Genomic DNA, 22,205 nt, shown 5'->3' on the forward strand with positions numbered 1-22,205 from the left:
TAAGAAATGTATAATGGAAAATCAGTGTATCAGAGAGTTCACAAGATGGAAAAAAGTACAAGTACGTGTGCTTGCCTCATAGCATTTTTTTGTTCAGTCTCTTTTTTAAAAATAAAATTTATTATTTGTTTTTGGTGTTAGGCAGCTTTTTTTATACATTTTGTTGAAATGTTCAGTGTTTTCATAGAATTGGTCATCTTGAGCGAGCTACCAAACACCATTATATTTGCAATCTCGGAGTAAAAGCTCAAAGAAAACACTTGGTGTAATATTTGTAATGAGAATTCTGGTATGAAAGCAGAGAACAAACTGGCAGCAGGAACAGCCTGAGGGGTAAGAAGGTTTCATGCCTTCTTAAACATGAGCAACAGATATTCCACACACTTGTTAGTGGGGAGCCAGTTCAACATCTTCACATCATGTGTAGAACATGAAGATATGTAGGTCTGAGTTAAAATTGTATGAGAGGCAATCTGAAGTGCAGTGCTTGTAGGCACAGATAAAAGTGCTTGTGCTTGTAGTTTCAAGGGTAAAAGAGGAGGGCAGCTAGCAGGAAACGTGATATTCCACACTTATGATTCTACGTTACCAAGACCATTTTCCTGTTAGAAAATCCCTACATATGTGGATTTATGTGTGCTCTGTTGCAGTAGTAAGTCAATATTCATACTGTGTCTTCTTTTTGAAATGCTTGTCAAATTGTTACTGAGGACAGTTCAGCAGGTAACATCATCATCTATAGAACTACATGAGGTACAGATTTTATATTAGCACAACAAAGATCACTCAGTCCTCTTCAGAGCAGACCTTAAATTATTACATGTCAAATATTTCCTTACAGCCAGATATCCTCTAGTTCTCAGTTTGAAGTGATTTATTTCACAACAAACCAATGTTTTTTGCATTTTGGCCCTTAGGCTTTAAGAAAACATTTGTAGAAAGAGGGAAAACAAATGTCTGGGTTATACAAAGTTAATAAAACCAGGTGCTATTAAGAGTTCACTGTATTACTATTCCATGCACCAACATGATCACTGGTTTGTATTCTTTCAAGAAAAAAAGGAAGGAGCTAGTGTTTGGATGAAATGAAAAAAAAAAAAAGCATAACTGGGCATAAAATTCAGAAGGCTTATTTATGAAAATGGTGATTAATTAATTCTTTGTATTATAGACACTTTGTGTAGAGATGTCTGTATTCCAAGTATTGTGAGGAAACCCATCAATCCCTCACAGACATAGGACTATGATGGTAATCACACACATGAGGACATCAACAGCATAACTTGTCAAAGTAAAACTGGCTCATTAATGATCAGTAATCAAGGTCAAAGTGAGAAACCAGAGTTATGCCTTAATATTATCATCCAGGTAATTGGACATTCCCTGTTGACATGGTGAGTTCAGGCAATGGGCAATATGCTTTGCTGTTGGTGGATGTGTAGCAGGAAACATGACATGAATTTGGTAGAATATTCAATTTGGCAGAGTTTTTACTTAGAGGAGGGGAAAAGAGCAAGGAAAGCAGCCTCTGTCTTTCCCCTGTAGAACCTCTATAGCCATTCTTTGTGATGTGCAATAGCTCTACCTTTCTGCCTTCTCTCTTATCTCCTTCTTCGGAATACATGTAAACTTATGCTTTAAAGACCTAGCAGCATGGCAAACAGCAGGCTAGGGCACAATCCAGTCAAGCTGGAATAAGTGCCTGGCTTCTAGCATGAGGGTTTTTGGTTTAACAGACACCTTTTTCATGGTCTTGGGGATATGTATTTCTAGCACTGCTTCACCGTGCTTAGCTTTTATTCAAAGTCAAGTAAGACCTTCAACGTGAACAAATGACATTTTTTTAATTTAATCTTGAAGAAAATCTTCAATGCAAAAGTAATTACAATGAAAACAAGACTTCATTTTTCTAAAAGCAAATTTCTAAATTCTTCTAAAAATTAAAAGGTAATGAAAATAATGATGTTGCAAAGTTGTGGTATATTCACTAAATGTCAGGATGACTTTCTCTCTTTTTATCTGTTATCTCTGTGACTAACATGTTTGTCCAATCTAAATGTTAAACTTCAATTCCTTTTTCTGTCTGAGGGAATTAAAAGTTGTACTTCCTCATTTTAGCCTAACTACCGGGGTGTGGTCAGTTCTGAGAAAGCATCCGCTTACTCCTCATTTTGAGATGCTCTCCTGGAAAGTAGACCTGGTTACCAAGATAGCTGTTTTCAACATAGTGAAACAAGAATAAATGGAAATCAAGAGGAGCCTAAATCTTTGCCTGTGGGGTAACTGCTTCACTCTTTGTGTTTTGCAGCTGGCTTGAGTTGGTGTTGCCATATCTGCTGGAGGGTTTCCCCTTCATTTTCTCTCCTCTGGACTGAGCTGAGGCCCTGCTACTCTTGTGAGGACATGAGTGATTGCTGACAGCTGGAGAAGGGGGTATGTATATAAATTTATAGAACATCCAGATTTGTTGTCAGTCTGATAAGTAAACTGATCTTGCTCACCACATCTATCATATATTTATTAATGCTGGGAGACTTGGGAATACGTGAAAGAAAAGTCACTTTTGGTAAGCACATCTTACCGAGGTGTGAACTGGCAGTGTACCACATTCTGTGAGTATGGCAACAGCTCTCACCGTGATGTTTGTTATTTTCGCACCACGGAGTTTGTTATTTTTTAATAGAAGAATGGTTGTGTTGCTGTCTTTCATTTCATGAATCAAGCCTGCAAAATCTGACTCAAATTTATTACTACTTGTGGGAAAGCTAATGTCATATTGTTATGTAAATCTGAATTTTATTTCAAAAATTATAATTAACTACTCATTAACTTTTCCTACTTCAATTCCCTAAGTGTATATTTTGCCTTAAATAATGTGCATGCCATGATTTTTGCTTTCTTTTGCTTACCATGTCCTCCTAGAAACATAGAAAATGTTTGTAAATACAATATTAATTTTTGACATTTGAAAAGATTAAACCAGAAAAGTTTACTCTTGTATTAAAATTCTGTGGTTCTGAACTCATAGGACTGCTTTCAGGACCTTCTTCAGCACAAATTTTTCCTCAGCTTGAACATCCCTTTACTGGCTGCAAATAGATAGCATATTGATTTCCGAGGAAAAAATTCTAGGTATGATAAACAAAGAACTCAGACACATTTGGTCATAATAAATTGCTCTGGTGTGTGGTCTTGGTTGTGTTAGCCATATGGAATCACAGCATCTGTAGTTACAGATTTGTTAATGTGCTTAAGATGTGAAGGAATCTAAAAATTTTGCTAGAGAAAGCTCCAGCACCAGAAACAAGTATTTCTAGTGGTGTTAAGTGATACAGGAGCAGGAATTGTAACTTGCCTTTCCAACTGACAGACTGATGCTCTGCTCTCCCGAGGCATTCACTCTGAAGAAATTGCTCTGCAATGGCAAACTGAACTCATCTTTTTATATTAACTTCTCTGAATTAATTGCCTCCTATGCATCTTCTCTTTGGTGAATATATTTTTTCATTAACTGTTTTCATTACTGTTCAAATGTTAGCCTGCCCCTTGGTTTTTAGTTGGTAGCGGCATTATTATCCACTCAGTATCAATTATCTGTGTAAGTTTGAGTTGTTTTTTGTCTTTTAAATTTTGTGTTTCACTGGACTTATGAGATCAGTAGCCTTTACTAGACTCTGGTGATTAATCTGCTTAGGCAGAGCAATGAGCAAAGGTTTCAAACTACTGCTCCTGCCTGGGACTTCAGGATTCTAGGTGGCTGGAAGGAGAGTCTTCATTCCTGCATGTGTCTTACTGATCCAGTTTTTTTGAAAAATCATTCTGCAGATAACAAGAAACAACACCCAAATACTTTCTTTAGAAGGGAGGAAGGGATGTAATTTTGAGGTGGTGAGCAGTCATGAAAGTGTGTTAAGATGGTGAGGCAAAACGGCAGTAACTGAGGCTGCTGTACCTCCATTTTCAATTTTATTTTCAGGATGAAGAAATTGCTGTTAGAAGCATGAATAGGTGAAATCTCAATAAGAAAAAAAAAATGAAAAGGCAAGATAAAAATTGCAACGAGTGAATGTACCTGTGTATAGCTGAGAATTAAGTGAATTTTTAAACTAGTGCCAGAAGGTGAGAGAATGTTGAGCAGCTTTTTTTCCTTTTAATTATTTATCAGAAAATGAGAAGACATACATAACAAGCAGATATAACTTTAGAAAACCTCTCACGTTTTGATCTACAGGTCATACATCATGACCCAGAAAAAAAGTAGTTTAATCTGCTTGAGTGAGCTCCACAATACAGAGGTACCTGCTTAATGTTTTGATCATGATAAAGGTGATGCTTGTTTAGACACTTGCCCTTATGGAAAGATTTGATGGTTTTCAATCTTTTCAGTGGACCTGTCTGGAAAAGCCTGAGGCTTGTACTACCACTCCCTCCACACTGCAGCTCAGGCTGAGGTTTTCTTTAATTTCAAGACGTGTCGATTGAGTATAACTAGTAACAAAAAAAAAAAAAAAAAGCGCTGTGTGTCCTTTTTCTGCTCTTTCTCTCTTAAGACATTCAAGCATTATTTAACTCAACCTGGAATGTTTATTCTGGTGATGAAGCCTGTATCAAGATAGGTAAATATCCAGATGTATTGTGGAAATGTGGTCTATGCTGATTGTTCCATTTTGTTTTATTTTGACAATCCCTCTCTGGAACGCTGCCTCAGCACCTTAGTTTGTTAAGCTGTGTAAGACATTCGAATTCAGTCTTATTTTCAAACGTGAAAAGAGAATCGGGGCACAGTGCGGATTCCTAGCGATGGAGATCCATGTTGTCCTGTGCCCCCTCCCGTCCCCCGCCCCGCTCTCCGTGCTGAACTAAAGGCTGAGAGATGCCATTTCTGCAGAGCCCTCCGAGGGGAAGGGGAGAATCCGGGAGACCACTCCGCTTTTTAATGCGGACAGAAACAAACATGCAAATAATCCCCCTGCCTCCCTTTGCCCGGGGATTCAAGGCACCGTTTCCATACTGGCAGCGCACTGATTTTCAAGGCACAGCAGAGAGCGGGGCCGGGGCCGAACGCCCCACAGAGTCGCACCGACACCCCTCAGTGTCACACTCCACCCGGCTCGCTGTGTCACCCCGACACCCCTCAGTGTCACACTGCCACCCGGCCCGCTGTGTCACCCCGACACCCCTCAGTGCCACACTGCCACCCGGCTCGCTGTGTCACCCCGACACCCCTCAGTGTCACACTGCCACCCGGCTCGCTGTGTCACCCCTCAGTGTCACCCCGACACGGCACCGTGAGGGCGCCGCGGCCGCTGCCCGCGCGGCGGGGCGGGCCGGGTGACGTCATGGGGCGTGGCGGGGGCGTGGCGCGGCGGCGGTGCCGCGCCGGGCGGGCGCGGGATGGGGCGGGGGGCGCGGCCGGACCCGCCGGCCCGGCAGGCGGCTCCGTGCGGCACCCGGGCTCGCCCGGACACCGGTGAGAGCGGGGGGGTGGCTCGGCGCCCTGACGGGTCCCGGCGGGGACGGGTGCTGCCTTTTTAAATTTTTTTTTAATTCCTTTTTTTTTTCGGTGGGGAGGAGTGCGGATTTGGTTTGGTTGTTCGGTTGGCTGGTTTGTTGATTTTTTGGGTGTTCTTCTTGTGTTGGGGTTTTTCGCGGGAGAAGCGCATCAGGGCACCCGCGCGGGCTGGCGCTGCCGCCGCCGTCCCCCGGCCGGTGCCGGTGCGGGCGCCAGGTGAAGGTTCCCGTCAGCTCCGTCGGGCTGGCGCTTGGACAGCGGCGGCCGCGGCTGACCGCGGTCTCTGCCGGGCGATTTCACACCCTCCTGCACTTGGCACCACCCTAAATGCCGCTTTAGCGATCAGGGATTTCCGAGTAAGTGTGGCATGTCGCGGCAAGAGGGAACCCAGGTTAGAAAACCCCGGCGTGGGAGCGCAGGCGGACTTGGTCTTTGTTTGTAATCACGTTTTAAGTAATTTCTTGTTTAGTTGATGCTCTGTGTGTGGGAAGGTGGATAGAAGCACTAGTCCTTACAAAACGAGACAGTAGAAGCTGTGGGAATGCGAACGAAGTTGTTCATGTTCCCACTGCTGTCGGCGTGTTTTGCTGAGACTACCTGGACAAGGTTCCTCTAAATCTGGCAGTTCTCACTTTTCCTCTATCCATGCATTTTGTCCAGACTTCTTGAGAGCACAAGCGTCAAATGCCTTCTCTCACTTCTTCCCCGTCTTATTCTTTCTTGTATTTGCAAGTTGTGGCCAGGAACGAATTGAAGAAAACACAATCTTATGCTTTAATGTAATTTAAATCGTCTTCATTGCCTAGCAGAAAGGTAATGAACTGCGTCGTGTTTCTCTTTCTCAGTTTGAAATACTGCAAAGTTCATTTATCTTAGTGTGTATGGAGATGTGTAAATCTGATAGTTATTGTGTGTTTTCTTAAATCCCTCTGACAGTGCATGGACTGAAGTAAGTAGACAAACTGATGTACTACCTGAGAGAATGAGCTTATCTTGCAAAGCATTTCCTTTTTAATACTGATCAGCTACTATGTACCCTGCCACAGTACTTCATTAAAAAGTTGGGAGCTAATTAGCTGTTTCTTACAGCTAGAGTTCCCGATTTTAATTAGAGTTCCTGTCTTTCAGTTTAAACTGATTAAAGCAATGCCAAAGCCATTCTGGTTATTTTCAATGTTTGTTTAAAAAAAAAGGGAAAAAATGAGTAATTTTAAGCTCTTTGTACTTCATGTTGAAAAACAAACACTTCTGTTTGGGGTTCTGTCCCTGATTCGCTAGGGTGTGGGGGATGAGACGATTATGTTTCTCTTATGTTAGAGCGAGGAAGTAAACTGACTAATGACAGTGAAACTCACATGTTTGTTGTTCAAGGCACTGAAACTCACGTTTGTTGTTCAAGGGTCATTGGGTTCAATAGGAAAATCACAATTTGAGAAGGAAAACTCGAATGTGTTAACTAACAAAGATGTTAACTAACAAGATGTTAGTGTTAACTAACAAAGATGGATAAAGTGGATAAACTGTGAACACTCAGGTGGATTTTGCAGTGCTCCAACCATTTGCAGGGCTCTGTTTGGCGATTCGTGTAATGGTGAAAACTCTGCTGCTGTCTAATATGATTGACCAAAAGTCTCATTCAAACTTACATAAAGCTGTCATGGTGGTTAAATATCATTCTCCATTATGTCCTCTATTAATCTCATGTGTATACTTCAGACTTCATTCTCCTGAGGAACAGTTACTTGCATTAGACTTAAAAAAAAAGGGGGGCAATCTATGGCTCATACATGGCTACACTGCTATATTTTAGACAACATATTAAAACCCTGTTAGGGGTTTGAGAGATTTGCAAATTGGTAATTCCTGAGGGAGTTGTTATACTGATAAGACTTCCAGTGTCTTTATTCTGAGTATTTCACAGCACTCTTGACACTCTTTATGGGAAGAGTTTAATGTTTGTTGTACACTGCTAAGCCCTTGTGACAAGATTTAGGAATTAGTGCTTTAAAGTGCAAAAAATGGAATTCTGGAAAATGCAAAGCTAAATGAATGACACCCTTTTAGATCACACGTGTTTGCAGTGCTCGAAACTCTCCTGTAGACTGACAGCTGACCTTGATTTTAACTCTATGAACTTGTTTGCTTTCAGTATTTGACCAAGTCAGCACTGTGATAATACTCATGTTATGGCAGAAAGTTCTCTTGTCTTTTCTGACATTTAAAGGATATTGCTGTTAGTATTATTTCATAGGAATTGAATTCTATGCAAAAAAACTTCTTTGCAAAACCTTTGGTTATTATGAATGGGATTCCATATGTCCAATTTCATAAACCGCAAGAGTGAAATTTAGCAGCAATTTCTAATTGGAATATAAAATAATAATAATACAATTAGCTATCATGAAGTGGTTACAAAGAGTTATTTGGCAGTGGTTTGGATAAAGCATAAGCAAAACTGATTGGGGTATGGGGAGGGCTTCCCACCTTGCCACCCGTACAAAAGACAAAGGATCCAAATACAACTTTTATACTGTGTGCTAATACATATTCATCAGTAGTTCCTATAAATCTCCTCCCATTTTTGATTCTTGAAATCTACATCACTCAATGGGAGCACGTTGCATGCTCCCATTGTTGCTATGGGGTCTTCTGGTCTCTTTAGGGGTCTTCTTGGAGGAAGGCTGAAGGTCTTCCTCGCTGTCCTCTGAATGACGTGGCAGGTTGTGCATGCACATTGAGCTTGATGCATTATGTTCCAATTGAGCCTTATTATTTCATAGGTAAGACCACAATTTTAAGTTCCATATCTGGAGTGGTCCCAATTTTATTCATATTCAAGGTCGATCCTGCTCTGGGAGTTGTCTTCCAACTTCAGTTGATTTTGGTTTGGGAGTCAGTTCCTGGCTTCCTCTATTCCCAAGGCCGAATCCAACTCCTGCATCCTGCTTTCCACGTGTATTCTTGAAGAAACCCATCTGCTTCGTAACACTAATCACATATACTTTTCCAATTATTTTCCTAAATTATTGATAATAGTACAACTTAATTCAGCACAAATCACCTCCATTTATCACAGTGTTAACTGGTCATCACTAGATATTTACATTCAAGGTGCAGATATGCCTTGCATCTGCATCATACCATCAGGTATGCTGCCATTGAAACCTATGTAGTCAAATCTCTAAGTAATTGTGGCTAATTTTTCTATACTATGATTTTCTATATGTTTGCTAACTACCGGGCTCATGAACTAATATGGTGCCAGCATGGATAATGAGGTAAACCATCATCTGTGTTTTTATATTTGATGTGAGATGTTGATATGTGGCTGCTGCAGTTTTAATATTCTCAGAATAATTGTCTGACTTAGACAACTGGCTTTTCTCTTGTGGGAGAAGCAAGTTTACATACTAAGAATACCTGTGTGCAAAAATTAAAGCATTTAATAGATATTTAGAAGACCTTACTGGCTAGACAGTTGTCCATAGGATCTAAGAGCAAAATGCAACGAACATATATTGTTACATGAAAGTATGAAATCATGGAATGATTTGGGTAGGAAGGGATCTTATGGATCATCTAGTTTAAAACCCTCTGCTGTGGTGGGGGACATAATGGGAATTGGAAGTGTCTCTTTAGTCTGTGGAGTCTTACTGGAATGGTCCAGCTAGGAGTAGATGCATCTGCTGGTAGTCTTTTCCCAAGCTGTATGCATCTCCTTGTAATTTTGGTCCTCTTCTTCTTTTTCAGTTCTGTCTGGTTTCTGCTGCCAGTGCCATGCTGCTGCCAGATGCCTGTTTGCTGTTTTTGCTACCTGTTTGCATTGCTGCCTTACCCCTTCTATTTTTTTCAGTTTTGATTTTGTTTGGAGTGTTTTTGTATGTATGCAATACATTTCTTAATCCAGTAGATGTGCTAGTTGTCCCCTGCCCATGGCATGGGATTGGAACTAGAGGATCTATGTCTCTTCCATCCTAACTCATTATATGATTCAGTGTAGCATACAAGACAATGAAATTATATGCTTTGACTTGAAAAAAAAGTTAGGATCTGTAAAGAGAAACATCTTGTTATATGAAATTAAATCCAGAATAGTCTCATCATCTTAATAGCAGTGCAAATTCAAATAATGACTTAATAGAGGAACTTAAACCTTTAATGTGATGAGAATAACCTTGTTAATTATCAGGGTTAATGAGGTGCATTTCTTTGAAGAGAACGGAGCGATCACAGTCCAGAAAAAAAGATCTCTCTTCTGCTGGGTAGTATTTTTCCAATTCATTGGTAATTGAAAAGGGGATTTTGTTCCAGGCAAGTGTGTGATATTACAGCAATTTATATCAGATTCTCCAGGAAAGAGGGATAAACACCTATTTAAAAAGTAGACTTAATGATACAGTTAAAGCAATAATGAGTAGTAAGCGAACTTTGTTTTCTGTGCCATTTTGGTGGTTCAATGCCTAACCCCCCCCTCCCACCCCCAAATTCACTGGCAACCAGGCATGCATTGAAACTTAAATCTTATAGATTAGAGTTTCATGATGTAGAAATAGTAGGGAGTTTGATAATACCGCATTATTCAGTGTAATTTCGCTGCTCCTTTGGGTATTTCCATATGGCTTATAACTTTTATTCTATGGAATGATTTTTGGGATGCAGAGGCACTAAAGGTGCTTTGGGTGATTGTACTGCCACAGTGCTGTCTTGTTGGTTTTAGGGCAGTTTTAGGACAAGTGTACAAGATAGGTTTTGTACTGTATTGTGAGAGGGTTTCACAGTGCCGAGCTGTGGATGGCTGTAAATTTAATTTTAGACTAGATGATTATTAAGAAACAAAGTTTCTAATTTTGCAGTGAAGATGATAATATATTTATGGCTCTTTTATAATCTTATAAAATGAATGTTTTTTCATGAGGAGTAGGTTTTCAAGGTTTTAAAAGCTTTTCTAGTACCTTGTGTTTAGGAGGAGTTCTAATGTTCCTGCCTGGATTTTGCCCCATTAAGTTTGCTTGTCCATTCTACAGTTGCTCACCAGCAACTGAAATCCAAGTTTGGTCCATTTGTACCTCCAAGTTGACTTTCAGGTAGACAAAATTAAATGTCAAACGTGGTTTCTGCAAGTATGTTGTATTCAATTTGATTGTATCAAAATAATGGGCAGTGTACTTCAAAAACTACTCTAGAACACTGAGAAATTTAATTACTTCTAAGCTATTTAGCAAGAGAGTGTCCCAGTCTGAAAACCAGAGGCTCGTTTTTGCAATTTGGAATGATACTTGTCCTTGCCTGTTTATCTTAATTGCAAAATGAAGCTCTTTAAACAAGGTAATGGTCACTGACTGATTTTTGTTTTTCTTATAGGAACAGTTTGTCTATTTTTTCACATATTTAGAAGTATTACAATTAACTGCTCCCTTGTATTACGTTATTTTTTTTATTTCACATTGTGTTACACAGCTCTAGGGAGGGACCTGCTGGAGAAGGGAAATGGCACCAAGTTCTTCAAGAACTTGTAGAAATGTAATAATTGTGGCATTGTATAGCTAGGTCTGCCAGTGAGGAGATGCAGGGGGCAGCTTCTGTGCCTGTCAGAGTTGTTTTGGTTATGCTGGGTCATTGAGTGAAAATGTTTTTGACATCAGTAGTTTACTAATACAAATTTTTCAGGTTCTGCCTGTTAGCTCTCTAAAGCAGAGAAGACATTCCAAACAAAAGCACAATGAGGGGAGACCAGGCCATCTTTGCTGTCATGGGAGGAACTTCCTTAGGCTTCATGGAGTGTAGTTTATGCTGTGATGGCTTTATGACTGTGGGTCTCATAGAAGATAGGTTTCTCTCTCCTTTCCCCAAGGTTGTCTTCTCTGAAGTCTTTTCCAGATGGGAAAAAAAAAGTACCAATGATGTTAAAGAACAAAGGGACTTGTTTAGCATGGAGGAGAAGTTCAAAGTAGAAGCCAATTATTAATACATTGCTTTGGAAGTTAAACTGATACAACATGAACCAAGTTAAAGAAGGGAAAAAAATTTGGCATGAGATAAAGCAGTAACAAAGTAGGGACTATCATAAGATTTCTAGCCAGTGGGGAAGTGAACTTTTGGAGCTATTTTCTGCCAGGACAGGGGTGTGCATGGGTTACATGCTTTCTAAAACTTCCTCAATATAGGAAGCAGAGTGAGGGTCAGGCATTGAGACCAGTGACAGGACCTGAAGGAATGGCTTACAGCTGTGTCAGGGGAGGTTTAGCTTGGATATTAGAAGATTTTTTCTCCCAGATGGTGGTTGGACACAGTGGTTGGGAATAGGCTTCCTAGAAAAGCAGTCACAGCACCAAGCCTGCCAGGGCTCTTAGGCACATGGTGTGACTCTTGGGGTGTCCTATGCAGAGATTGAGTCATAGAATATCCTGAGTTGGAAGGGACACATAGGGATCATCAAGTCCAATTTCTATGTGGTCAAAGTTTTGTTTGATGTAAGTCATTGTAGGACTTAAGTGCAAAGAAAGGAGACTGGGAGAATAACATGGAATGCAGAATTAATCCTGGTGTATTGCTGGCAACTGTGAGTTGGTGCCTTTTTCTGTAGCAAAAGGACATGGGTTGAACTTCGGATCTCTGATTTTTGGGATTGGCTGAGTACAAAGGGAGCCATTGACTGGAGTAAGGAAATAAGGAAAAACACTTGCTCAGAGTTAGGCTGAAGGGTGAAAGTTCTGCATACTAGCACAAAGCAGTGTGTAACAGAATGAAATCTAATCATGCTTCCCTGGTCTTGGGTCATCATCAGAAAGGGATGATTATAGTTCCCAAGGGAGGACCTTGTGCTTCAACATTTCTAGAATGTGAAACTGGCATCAGTCCTTGCAGTGCAATCTGTGAATGCAGGCACATTGCTCTCTTGGCCTGTGGTGAAAAATGTGCTGCTGTACCTACCTGCTGCTTTAGCCTCAGAGGGTCTGTGCTGCTTCTTTGGAGAGAAACCTAAAGCATGGCTTCTGAGTGCTGACTTCAAAAGATGTCCACTATCTCCTCACAGTGGTATGATCTCTTTAAAATCTGTCTGCCAAGTACAGCCAAGCACAGGTCAGGCAATGCTACTGAGTTGTTTCTCTGGTGAGTACTAATAATTTCAGTGTCTTGTAGAAAATTTATTTATGTAATGAGAGTATCAAATTGTCCTTGTCTATGCTGGCTGTCTGTGTGGGTAAATGGCCATTAAATAGCCAGCTGATGGGTATGGGTTTTTGTGGAGACAGATGCTTTTCCATGAAGTTGGTAAACATAACTCTCTAGAGGATTGAAAATGTTTACTGTGAAATTTCCTTGTTTGTGTAGTACCTCCTTAAAAATCAAATAGTGACATCAGTGCCTTTGGTTAGTGGAAGTCCTAAGAGATGGTATGAGGTGTTGGCTGGAAGATGACATACCTGCAAAAAGGCCAAATTAATGCCACCTCCACATGCTTCTCAAATGCTGCTCTTCACAGCCAGTGGGATGCAGTATTCTGTGGAGCTGGGAGGAAGGGACTGACTGTCCACTGGAGGCAAAATGCATAAAAATGATAAAACCTCTTTGATAAAATCTTGCTAGAGTGAAGAACTGAATTCAACTCGGCAATTTTATAAGGATATGCTGAAGTTGGTAAGATGGGCAACTTATGGTAGAGCAAAGCCTGAGAAATTAAATTCGATCATTTTCTGTACTGAAACCTCTCAGAGGGAAGAAGGAAACAGGATACAGATAAACTTTTGAGTGTTTTCTTGTATGGTTCTTACTTTGTGAGTAACTTTTTTTCCTTTTTTTTGTGCCTTTTGAGCAGCATTTGTAGTAATAGTCTGCTGATTCTATTCTGTTCTCCTGTGAAAAAATTCGAATGCAAACCTTGTTCAGTCTGTAAGTGTTTGAAAATAGCTGTGTTTTATTTAACTATGAACAAGAGGACTTCAAATAAATGTGTTTTGCTTTGAAAGAGTGGAAGGCAATGTTATAAAGAAGGAGTTTTGGCAAGCGGAAAGAATGCTGAAGAGAAGTGACAGAATGTGAAAGGGGCAGATTTTATTTCTACTGAAAGGGTGGTTGAGAAATTTAAAGAGGAAGAGTAAAAAAAAATTTGTGGAGGGGAAGACAGAGGTAAGGTTTTTGGAAATGGAGAAAGATCTAAGCAAGCTAAAGGAAAATAAGCTGCTAAAATCTGTGATGGTATGGGGTAGAAGTGAAAAGGAGGAGAGAAAGTATTTATGATAAGAGAAGATTGATATAAGTGGGTGAAATGGCCAGAGTGGAAAAAGGAATAGAATTGAGATATGAATGAAGGATGATGATCACTGTGTGTGGATCAGGAAAAGAAAAATTTGTTTTAAACATGTGCTGTGTTAAAATTTTCCAAACCCTTTTCTTCCCTTGTTCTAAGGGAAAATGTCGGGCCGGTTGTGCAGGCTGAGAATGGTGACACTCCCAGTTCCAGGCAGAGCAATCCTCCCAGTCACTGCCACAGTGAATGTGCTGTGCTCCCACGCCCGCTCCAGGTGCTGCCCTGCAGACAGGTGTTCCCACGCCCCGCTCAGCCTGGCACTTGCAGTCACTCGCCCCAATCTCTCTGGTGGTTGGCAGTCACAAGTTGCTGCACTCAGACTCCTGTGCATGCATGCAGAATGAGCAGAGCCACTCACCAAGAAGAGAGCTGGAAAGGGTTTAATAAGCATATAGGACACACTGAGCTGATCAGGGCAGTGCACAACCCGGCAGTTGAACCAACCACCAAAACATTTGCATGCAATTGCCCCTTTTAATCCACTTACCCTCCTCTTGTTCTTTCCCAAATCCTGTAAATCCATTCTTGCATTTGGTTTTCCCTATCAAGGTCTTACAGCAAGTCCTGTGCAATCCTCAAATGCTCTTCCCTTACATCCCATAGTACATCTCACATCTGTGAGCACTTGTGATGGGTTCAAAACTGAACAGTGACTGAGGTCCTCCTTGGGATAGCCCTGAGAAGAGTCTGGATGGGGCCTCTGGATGTGTCTCTGCCTTTTTCCATACTTTTCTGTCCCCTAATTTGTGTCATTCTGCAGCCCTGTGGTCCTCTGGCCTCACAGAGAGAACCCCTTAATGGACTGATTGCTCTTCTAGTGAGCCTGGAAGAAGATGGGCAAAGTATAATTTGTGCTTCCTCAGTTGCCACTGTCTCTCTGTGCTCTGTAGTTGGGGTGCAAATGAGCTTTTCTCATATAGTCTTAACTATATAAAACCATCTTCATTTGCTATGGAAATTTTAAAGAATAAAATGGTGATGAAGATTCTTTGATAAATAATATGTAGGAATGAAAATTGTGTGATTGTTATAAAGTAATGCTTCTTGTCTCCTTATTTGACTTTATGCTGTGCAATGTGAAATATAATGTATGACCTGTGAAATCTACTCAAGTTAAATTTTTGTTTTAAAACTTGGAAGGGTATATTGTTCAGCTAAAGGACTAGTTTGTAGCAATAAGCTACAGCACAGGTTACAACACTACTTAAACATCTGTGAGGAATCCAGGTAATGGTAATTGTTACAAAACAAAAACTGAGGGAGTGCTTTTGATTGCCTGTAATGATGTTGTACCTAATGGAATAGAACTAATTTTTTTCCCAGAATTGCCACCAGCATTTGTGTATATGCCTTTCAGAGCTTAGATGACTTCTAAAGTCTATACTCTACTATAGTCTATAATTACTTCTTTTTAAACCACGATTAAACATATGTGTGTTCTGAAAAGCTGCCATTAAGATACACTTGAATTCATGAATGATTATGTTCATCATTGCAACTAGATTTTTCAGTGCCTTAGGACTGAAGACAGGCAGGACTGTAGTTAGGCAGCTAAATATTACCCTGGATATATGGCACAGAGAAACTGTCAAGCTGAGTTAGACCCTGCAAAGAATATTTGGGACAGGAGCACAAAGTTCATCAGAGCTGTTTCACAGAGTGGGAATGGGAAACACTAAAAGTCTAAGTTTGTCTAAAAACTTAATTGAGTGCCATGTTTTACACCATGTGAGTCCTGTTGCCTACAGGAAAAGGAATAGCAGTATGGAAATGGAAATTAACGTGCAGCTTGAATGCAGATTGGCTGTGAAGTGAGGTGTCTAGCTAATTAGGCATTAACAGGGAAGTGTGCTTTTTTCTTTAAAGGGGCAAAAACTAATCCAAGGAACTGCAGGATTATGGTTTTGACGTCAGTGTTAATCAAGTTCCTAAACTGCTTTTGTAGGAAGGGATATTTCTGTGCATAATGGTAAAAGAATATTAGAAAAAGTTATTAGGAGTTTATCAAGGAGAGTGGTATGTAAGGAAATGTGACAGATCAAAGGCCTCTTTGCCTCAGCTGTGCTTATATAGCTGTTTTCATTGCTGAACTCTAAATAAGATAAATTTTGTTTTTAAGAAACAAAATACACTGTCAACCCTTTATGACTTCTACCCTGTCATTATTTGGAAGCTTGAATTCTTTGGCAAGATGAATTTTACAGAGTAAGTACTCTGTAAATGTGTGGGGATAGTCACAAGGAAAGTATTACCTGGAATAAGACAATGCTGATAGGAGAGCAAATAACCATGTGTATAAATTGATTCTAGAAATTGGAATAAGGTTTCTAATCAAGAGAATGACCTCCCCATTGAAGGAATTTTATATCAAGCCATATCTTGCTGCATTAAAATAACGTCTAAGAAATTTATGAAGAAGGTTCAATAAAGATAATGAGATGCCTGTCAGAGCAAGAAACTGAATTCATGGAGCATGGACACTATTTTCGGGAGCACTTTCCTAAAACAATGTTCAAAAAAGTGAATGTACCAATACCATTAAAGTATATTTGACAGCAGGTGTGTGTTTCTCTCCATGGTGGTATGGAGAAAGGTTTTTCAAACAGAAACAACCAGTTGCGACAGCTATAACAAAGTGAAAACAATTTGAACATAATAGCATTTTCCCTATTCAGGTGATTTCAGCATGTAGGAATTTTAAATTGCTAAAAAAGCTAGAAAGGAGTTTTCTTGAGTAAAAGTTATGAAATAGTTGAAATGATAGTTGAGGAGTGTGATGTGATAAATTATGAATACCTTCTTTTACTCTAATCATCTATTTAAAGTAAGCTCTACTTGATATATGACATTGGTCATTGTTTCTCTTTCGCTGGTCTTTAAACTCTCTCTGTGATGTCTAACAGCCTTTTGAGTAGAAATTTTTGAAGGTTTCAGCAAGGTTAGAGAGCTGAGCTGGCGGGCAGAAGATAACTGTCAAATGCTTTTGCAAACTCACAGACTCTGATGCTTCAGTATAGGGGCCTTGAAATAAAATAAATGGATTCTTGTCCAAAGAATGATTTTCTCCCCTTCCTCAGAAGATTTATTTGCTTGTGGAAAATAGTAGACCTCAAAAACACCTGTTTTTGTGCTAGGAAGACTTAGGCTTTATTGGCTGAAGCTTCTGTAACATTTAATGGCTGGGCCAAAAGAGGATTACTCTGAAATCACAAATGTGAGTCATTCAGGCTGTGGGAGATGAGGATGTGAGCAGCCAAACTGACACTGCCTGCTGCCCAGGAGCTCTGGGAGAGAAAACTGCTTAGAAATAAAAGTCCTGAGGAAGCAAAACAAAGAGAAGAAAATTATATGGAAGGGAACAAACCTGAAGAGATGAATGCTTGAAATCTGAGAAGTGAGAGTGTGTAATGGAGAGGTAATATTCAGAGTCTATGCTAGAAAAGTGACATGCTAAAAAATGAAATAAGAATTAATCTGTAGAATGTGGTTCGGATGAGGATACTAATGAGAGAGGATGACAAGGAGCTAGTTAAAAAGAACAGGACTGCTTCTGTGATTAGAGATGTGAAGACAGACAGGTGAGTGTGCCCAACTGAAGCTAGGTTGAGGTGCTAGTGTGACAGCAGTGTAGACAAAATGTCCAGTTGATTTGAGTTCTTGATCACAGGGCTAGTAACATCTTGGCACTGTACCCCACTTTGGCTATTACAGCAGATCCCAGTTACTCTGCAGGTTTCTTTGGTGTATGTGAGTATGTATTACAGCTGCATATAATACTTTTTTCCATACTTTTCTCTCCTTTTTCCACAGAACCATTGCTCAGAATTCTCATGTGCTGGGGATAAATCAGAGCTATGTGACATTTTTATCTGTGGAGCTCTAACCTAATTTTATATTGCATGCTGAATACACAATTGGGGAAGATGTTTTTTGTACTTAGGCAGCTAAATATTACCCTGGATATATGGCTTATATGGCTTATGGCTTCTTTACCCATATAGGTCCGTTTTGAAGCTGGAGCTTTTTTTTTTTTTAGATTTTATTTATTTTTATTAATATTTTTAAATTTTTTAGATTTTATTTAAGTTTGAAGATTTATATTTTTTTGTGTAATTCTCTCCTTTTCTGCCCAATCTGGAAATCAGGATCTAATCTGTAGAAGAATAGGATGATTGCTTCTGAAGCCAAAGGCCTTTTAGTCCTTGCTTGCTGTCAAGACTGTACCAGCTCTACCTGCTAGTGTCTGGAAATATTTCTGAGCCAGGTATCCTGTCTATATTTAGTAATGTTCAGTATTATTCAGGAAATGATGTTATATTACAATAAGTACCTTTTGGTTTAGCAGGTTCATGAAAGAGAATTCTGCTCTCACCTGTAATGATGTAGCCTCAGTCCTATCTTCCTACTTAAATATTGCTGGGGACTAGTGCAAAGCTTACTCCAGTTCCCTTTCTGCTTTACTCTGTGCTGTTGTGGTCTGTGTAGGACTGCAGCTGTACGAATTTTGCTGTTATTCCCTTGGAACAGTCATCCCAGAGCTGGAAGTTTGTCTGTGCTTTACTGCTGTGTTGGCTGTGCAGTTCCATAATGGTGCTTCATGCTTTACAGGGGCTGCAATTCCTTGTGCAAGCCTCACAGTTCTTGCTGCATTACTTTCAATGCACAGAGAGAATGCAGACGCTTTACTAGAAATGGAAAACCAGATTTTTTTTTGCCAGATATTACTTTTCCATTTCACCTTTAGTTAAATAAGAATTGAATTGTGGAACTCTAAATTACAGCTTTTTTGCCTCACCATCTCTACAATAATACTGTTGAAGTGTAGAAAATTTGGTTATTGCAAGGCCAGTGAATTACACTCTTCTGTACACTCTGCTGACAAACTGGTAAGAATTGTGACAGGCCATGTTGCTTTTTAGGCTAATAATAAGATAGTTTTTCTGTTTCATGAAGGAACAAATAAAATAAGAGACATCTGAGAACATGATCATTAAAATTCTGAGGGAAAGGTTTCCTTTCTCAATGCTAAAAAAATAAAAATGCTGTTCAAAGTAGAATTAATATCCTGTGTGTTATTTGCATCTTGAGATTATTTAGATCAATTACCAAGGGGGGAATGCCAGGAAATAAAACATGATGGCTTGCAAAATTGACAGAGAAAGTAGGCAAGTTCTGGTAGTGTTTAAGTAGTAGTGTTCTGGGAGAGCAGCAGTGAACCTGATGGGATCCCTCAGCTTTACAGAAATTCAAATGGAGTGACTGTTAACATCTCAACAGCTAAAAGTTGCTTATGGTTAAGACCTTTTATCTTCATTGCTTTTGCAATGCAAATTGATTAATAAGTTTTTGTGATGACAAAATATGTTATAGAAATAATTTATGGTAAGGTGTTGTGGAAAAACATATGCTGGACTTCCTTAAGCTACTTATAAAGTATTTTTTTTAGGGAAGATTTTTGAAAATAATTGAATGAGATGATAAGAAAGAGAATATAGGGATAATGTGACCTTATTTGCCTAGGCTATGAGATGAAACAAGATGTATCTTCCCTAATCAGGTACATTTAACTTAGAATTTGTGTTCTTTTTTTCCTTTGATATTGTCTGTCCCGCCCCCCCCCTCCCCTAACTGCAATTATTTGCATCTCATGCATCTGTTTTCTCCCCTTGGTAGGATGATTTCTGCAGTGTGTGTTGCATAAAATATTGTTAAGTGATGCTTATTATAAGCCAGGAAACTTAATGAAATATTTACATGAACACTTAACTAACAGACATAACTTTTAAGATTTAACGGACCACCTGCTCAGCAACTGAAATAGAGCAATGCTGTTTTCAAAATCGGTTAGTTATTCATGGCCAAGGAAACATCCTGCGTAGAGCTCCCAGAAAGCTGTTTTCTCATCCTGTTAATTCTTCTAAGACTTAAAAAACCCTCAACCAAACAATCCCCAGAAAAACTTAACGAATCATAAGGCTTGCAGAGAAAAAAGAACGGAGGTAGGGAGGAGAAGAAAGAGGAACAGAAACCAGTGAAGAAAAGCAGATTTATAATTTTAACATCCAAGAGTACATTTTCTTAACACGGTCAAATATTTCAGATCTCTACCTTATTTTAATACCTGGCTACTTTAATACGTTGACCTCCTCCCTGCATTCAGAGCTCTCTGTGTGCTTTCTTAAGTCCAGAAGCTATATAATGCTCTGTTTCTGTAAGCATGACTTAATTTGTTAGTTCTTTTTCACAAGTCTGATTAGATGAAACACAGCTAGTGCTGGTTCTGGAGCAGTTGTGTGTACTTGTCTATGCAGATGTCTTTTGTGAAATGGAGAGGCATGTGATAAACTGAAATGAGCCTCAGCCATTGCTGTGATCAGAAATATCACTGGTTTAACTATTGGAATTTTTCTTCCAGCTGTAGAAATCTAGGAGGAGACAGGCATATCAAAATATTTGTGACTATATCTGTTCCAGCAAGGACTTTATCTGAGTGAAAAAGATCCATCTTTCATGTATAAAATCAGATAGCAATTAAATGCAACATTTTGCCTTGCAAGGGTGAGGGTTCCTTGTCAAACACAGTTGCTACACTTCCATTTTTGCATTTTAAATGGTTATCAAGTTTGTTCAGTCTGTGATAGTGGTATAGCCTATCGTCTGTGTTTGTGTCTAGAATGAGATGAGGTACCTGGAGTTAGAAGTCAATGCTGTCTCTGTAGCTTTCCCACAACACATATCTATTTCTTTCTAAGTTCAACTGCTCAGACAGACAGCCAATAAGGAGACTGCAGAGGCGCCTCAAAATCTGAATAGTCCTAAGAGTTGAATCCAAAGAATTAACTATCCAGATAGACACCCTTGACAAATTTACTGTTAAGCAGTAGGTGTGGGATTAAAAACAAACCTACAAATTATCTTCACTTATACTGGGAACTTTGGTTGTGATCATGAACATATTTTTTTTTTATCTTGGCAAAATGAAAGTAGTTGTTTGCAACTAGTCCTGGGGGTGGGGTGGGGAGGGGGAGGTGTGGTCTTTCTCATAGACAAGAAATGTAAAATAACTAAATGGTGGATCTTTTTTTTTTTTAATGCTGAAGCAACAAAGACCATGTTTTCCATTTTTTTTTTTCAATTAGGTGACTTTATCAGTACCACGTACAACAGAAATTATAGGATAGTAGGTAACAAACTGGGGCAAGGGTGTCATGCTCCATAGGAGAGTACAAGTCCCAGTCAGTGCTGTAAGTGGTTACTTGGACGAACATAGCATCCTCAGCAAACACCTACTTCAGCTTTGAGTCTGGAATAAACAGGCACAAGCACCACGCTTCTTACAGGACATGATTTGAGTGTTTCCTATCTTGACCTTTGTGACGCTAGAAAGTGAATATTCTGCCACAGCTCTCATTATTACAATGTTAAGCAGGATTTGGTTTTGACAGTGTTAAAGTTGAACTAAGTGACTGCTTATTTTTGGCATAATATTCAGAGTGTTAGAAATCAAACCATTTTTTCTGGCTTTCAGTGTGCATTTTAAGCTTAGGCTTTGTGTTTTGTCCTGTGACAAATGTTATAAGGATTGCAGAACTGCCAGGTACTGCAAATACTTGGAAATAACAGAGGCCATTTCAGGTCGCAAAACATTTGACAATTGTGGGCATATCTGCCTGGAAATATTGCTTGATTCCCATTAGGGAATGTTCTGCAACAAAAAAAAAAGCCTTGAATAGTTTTATGTTTAGGTTGGAAATTGTTTGATTGGCACCATACCTTGTGAAGAAGGTAATTATAAATGGTTAACTTAAAAATTTTTTGAAAGGCCTGACTAAAAGTGGTCTAATCCACTTTCTGCGCATCAGCATTTATTTGCTTATGAGAGGATTTTGGAATCAATTTGATGTTCATTGAGACTTACCTACTTGTGCCTTAATTTTCTATTTAATCTTTCTCCAGTTATTTTGGCTTATAAAACATCTTCCTTCATAGAGGGTCATCTTTCCTAATTTTTTTTAGTTTATGTACTGTATAGTAGAGAATTATTTTTGCTGAGAACTTGAGTTCTCAGTGGAAAGCATTAAGTGTGAAGCTTCTTAGCTGTTGGAATATGTGCAGCTGATAAACAGTTGTTGCACAGATGCCAAAACCATTGTCTTTATGGAAGAGGATTCTGTAGCTGCATATCTGTATTGGTGTTGTGGAAAGTTCTGAGCACATGGTATCTCTCTGGTCCATAGCCAAAATCAAGACAGAGGAGGCAAATGTAGGAAGTAAAAGTATTATGAAGAAAAATTTTCCTTTATGAAGAAAAATGTAAGCTGTAAAGATACTATATGTTTATATAGTATCCATAAAGATACTATATGTTGGTATTTAATTATTCCT

General features: G+C 39.3%; 1 protein-coding gene across 6 annotated transcripts in view; it reads left to right on the forward strand.

Moving 5' to 3' along the window:
• MARCHF1 (membrane associated ring-CH-type finger 1) overlaps positions 1 to 22,205 on the forward strand; it is a 268,268-nt gene that overhangs the window by 38,662 nt on the left and 207,401 nt on the right. For 4 of the 6 annotated variants that reach the window (XM_085578849.1, XM_085578846.1, XM_085578852.1 and 1 more), the window contains exon 1: positions 5,369 to 5,470. The gene's annotated coding sequence lies outside the window, so the exon portion shown is untranslated. Of the gene's footprint in view, positions 1 to 2,308; positions 2,434 to 5,368; positions 5,471 to 5,515; positions 5,869 to 22,205 lie in introns of those variants that run through there. The other 2 variants (XM_085578847.1, XM_085578848.1) reach the window with 2 other exon arrangements.

The sequence above is a fragment of the Lonchura striata genome, chromosome 4 (assembly GCF_050655825.1).
Source record: "Lonchura striata isolate lonStrDom1 chromosome 4, ASM5065582v1, whole genome shotgun sequence".
Lineage (NCBI taxonomy): Eukaryota > Metazoa > Chordata > Aves > Passeriformes > Estrildidae > Lonchura > Lonchura striata.